Source organism: Galendromus occidentalis, unplaced genomic scaffold (assembly GCF_000255335.2).
Source record: "Galendromus occidentalis unplaced genomic scaffold, Mocc_1.1 scf7180000077447, whole genome shotgun sequence".
Classification (NCBI taxonomy): Eukaryota; Metazoa; Arthropoda; class Arachnida; order Mesostigmata; family Phytoseiidae; genus Galendromus; species Galendromus occidentalis.
Window position 1 is genome coordinate 9,804 of NW_003805435.1, and position 4,187 is coordinate 13,990.

Here is a 4,187-nt window from a genome sequence, read left to right on the forward strand (position 1 = left end):
GAAATATGCACCGAAAGCACCGATTATAAGGAGCTGAGAGCAGTTGTAGAACCACAAGAAAACCACTTTTTTATTTGCATACATGTGGAGATTCGATTCACGGTCATATATACTTTTTAAATCACGGGTTACAAAATACCACAAGATGCATCCCCAAGTTCTCGAAGGTGAGATTGTGACGTCGATCGCTGAGCACGTACTTCAGACTGGAAAAGCTTCTTTCGGCGTCAACCGATGTGATCGGCACATATTTGAACGAGGAGATCAGTGATGGATCCCAACCAACGGGGCCATCCTGAGTGTTGTCCCCACGTAGAACGTTCGAAACCGTCTTCAGGACTCCGTAGCCACAATTACGAGCTACGATTGCTGCGCACTTTTTGCGGACGCATTCGCCTATGTCGCCCGGAGTTTTCCGCAACTCTTCGAGTAGCGTTTCGAAGATGTTGATGCTCTCTGTGAGCGGAGCTCCTGTTGTTTCCAATTTCTCTATCGCTCTTGGGACGCACTCGAAGAATGCTCTGAGGAAAGCGAGGTCCTCCTTCACTGCAGGCCTCTTCAGCAGATCTAGAGCTTCTCTTATGCTCGCGGCATCGTTCGCGTCCAGAGCATGGACAACATTCGAGAACGGAACGAAATGCTCGGCGTAATATTTCGCGGCATTCAGCCACGTCCCCCATCGCGTCAGTATCGGCTGCGGGGGCAACGGGATTCCGGCGGCGATTTCGCGGAACACCGTCACTCTCGCGGCGGACTTAAGGAAAATATTTTTTCCATTGGAAATGAGTTTATCGACATCAGGGAACTTTGATCTGATTTCTTCTGCTATGCGATGCGCAGCGTGCGCTGCGCACGTTAGATGAAGCATTTTCGGAAACAATACTTGCAGGACCGAGCCTGCTCTTCGCATGTAAGCGGCGCCGTCAGTAACGAAAAGCAATACCTTGTCGTGTCTGACGCCGTCCGGCCACAGTAGAGAAAGCGAGTTCATGAAGGCTTGTGAAATTGTCGTGCTGTTCGTCTTTTCGAGACATTCCGCATTCAAGAGGAAGCTCTTGCTCCGTGAATTTTCCAGCGTCCCGACAATTGTGGGAGCGACGAATCGGCCCATGGAATCGGTAGTTTCATCCATCGAAATCCAGATGGGTTCATCGGCACACTTGTCCTGATGGAGTCTACCTTGCTTTCATAGATGCTCTTAAGATAGCCTCTCCGCAGAGTAGCCGAGGATGGAACCGGTTGCTTACAGTAATTCCGCAAAAAACTTCTCAGCTTCTCATTCTCGAGCTTGAAGAGGGGTATTCCAGCGCATACCAGCGCCTCGCAAAGATCGATACTAAACTGAGAGAGCTTCCCTGAAGCTTGCACGAAACTCGTCAGTTGCACCACTTTGCTTGAGTTCAATTCGAGCTTCCTCTGTTCGGCAGACTTATGCTGCAGGCCATTAAGATGTTGAGTCACTTGGAACTTCTTATCGACGCGGATCTCTTTCTCGCAAACTCGGCAGAGGAGAACTACTCCGTCCGTAGAAATTATGTCACTTCCGAAGTCTTTGACGTAAGACTCAAGCTTCGTGTGTCGCGACGCTCTGACTTTAGGCATCTTGAGCTCTATACCGTGAGCGCACACTTCTTTTCCTTCTCAGCCTGCCTCACGAACACGAAGGAAACCTGCTGACCACGCGAAAGGTCAGCTGACTGCGAGCATCGAACGCGCACGTCGCACGCGGACCACGCTATCAAACCGCGTGTACTCTCCATGTCGCCTCATTCATGGAAATTCTCTGTTAGAACAAGCTCGATCGGTAACAACTGAGACAGGCGAGAAACTTGAATTTCTCCACGCTGTTTTTCTGATTGACTATCGGCCGCTCGCCGCACTTGAACTGCAGTTGATGCAGGAATCGGTGGGAGAGCTACGATATATGCAGAACTATGCCACAAAGTCCGATACATGCGTTTTCGATGAAAAAAACCCGAAACATGCATTTTATGCATTATATGCATTTTGCATGAAGTCTCGGTCTCTAATTATCAGAAGTGTTGAACCCTTGTAGTTGAGTCAGGACGGACCCCGAAGACAGAATGGAATCTCAATCCAACCCTTACCCATTTTTATCGAGATTAGGAATGAATAATTTCAAGTTCAAAACATTATTCAGTCGTTTCAAGCAGAAAAACACCGGATAAATCTGACGTTTTCATGGCGGACGGTAGTGTCGAATACACTACCTGCCACTGTTTTTTTTTCAAGAGTTCGTCGATGAGTGCATCCAATTCCAACTTGAAAACTCTTGCTATCAGATCTGGACGGTTCTCGGCAGTCCGTCCATGATACAAATTTTCTTGGATCTCTTTCCACTTCAGGTTGCATGTCGTGGTTATGAATAGATCCGGTTTGCCAAATCTAGAGACGATAGCCATCGCGTCCTGATAATTTTGCCGCATGTGTCGCGCGGATCCTATGAGGGTCGATGGGAGAACGACGCCACGCCCCGGAGGACCGTCAATGTCTGCCGCCATGAAATCTTGGCGCCCTCTATAAGCGTCGGCGCGGAGTTCAGGCTGATTCATTCTGCAGAAATTCAAGCGGTCCTGTTCAATTCGACGAAGGAATCTACCGCATATTGCTGGAAAAACTTCCCGCCAAGGAGAAGGGGATTGGAAGAGTCCCGGATAGACAGCAGGTATTAATCGGAGCTTCCCAAGTCGCCCCGACCCAACTCGCCGCGGCCGCGACCCAGCTCGCCGCAGGGTCCAACTCGCCGCCGGAGGCGACCATCTTAGAACGACCCATCTTTGGCTCATTCGCCTTGAAACCTGATGGTTGCAGGAGCATAGAAATTCCAGAATTAGCCGGGAAAGCCATGGAGACAGGGTAAAGAAAGATTAGCAATCATCTTATATCAGCGATCGTCTCAATATTTATGCAGACCACATAATGACACCTTCCTGGCCCTCTGACTCGTCTTAATCGCCGATTAGGTGGGGCTCCTCATGACGAGTCATGGACCACTCTGATTGCTCAAGGTTTATGACCGAACGGCGATCCCCGTAGCATTCTGGGCTCCCGGTTTGATGCGGTCGACATTGGCTCCCGGGTTGGTAGTGAGATCGAATCCGCGGGTTACGACGTTCATCCGATCAAGAGAGGAGCTGGTGGCAAGAACTCCTTTCGAGCAATCAAAACAAGAAGGTAAAATTCAAGCTGGATACCGGAGCTTCGAATAGCGTCATACCGTGGCGAGTATTCAAGAAACTCCGCCTGGGCGATGTGCTCACTGCTACATCTAAGAAAATGCTGTCATACTCGGAGCATGAAATCCCGGTCGCGGGTTTCTGTGAGCTTCAAACAAAAGTGCCCGGATGCTCGAGCCAACATCGGGTGCGATTCTATGTAGTGCACACGAATGCCCCTCCCGTCCTGGGTCTGCGAGACTCGAAAGAGCTCAGTCTCATCGAGCGAACATCGCCAGGCACCGCGATGATTCACAAAATCAACACGGAATCAATCATCGATAAGTCGAAGGATGTTTTCAGCAAGCCTATCGGAACTCTCCCGGGAGCTCAACAAATTCGGCTGAAAGTGCCGAACCCAGCACAAAAGGCATTCCCACCAAGACGAGTACCTCTCCGCTTCCAGAATGCAATATAGCGAAAGCTAGACGAGATGACGACTGCCGGACTGATCCGATGGGTCCTCAAGCCGTCCTAATACGCGAACCCGTTGGTTGTGGTCTGCGAAGGGGTCTAGGTAATCTTACATCACAACAAAGGCCGGCGGCCTTTTTTCTTGAGGGAGAGGGTGAAAACAGCCGGGATTCTACCCGTTGAATCAACGGCGCATGTCTAGGTAACCTTACATCACAACAGAGGCCGGCAGCAGTTTTTCCGAGGGAGAGGGCGGAAATAGCCAGGATTCTACTAACTGAATCGAAGAGTCAATAGAGGAATCGGAAAATTGGATTGATTTTCGAACTTTGATTTCTTCGGCCTATATATGACGACTACGGAATTCCCTTTTGCAAATGACGTGGAATCTGTTCAGCTACACGGTGGAGACTAGGTATACAGTCAGGCGCGTCCGCAGAGGGGGGGGGGGCTAGGGGGCTATAGCCCCCTCCCAGATTGAGGGTTCGTAATGCTAAGATATAGGAGCGTGTCGCCATTTTGGAAATCAGCCCCATG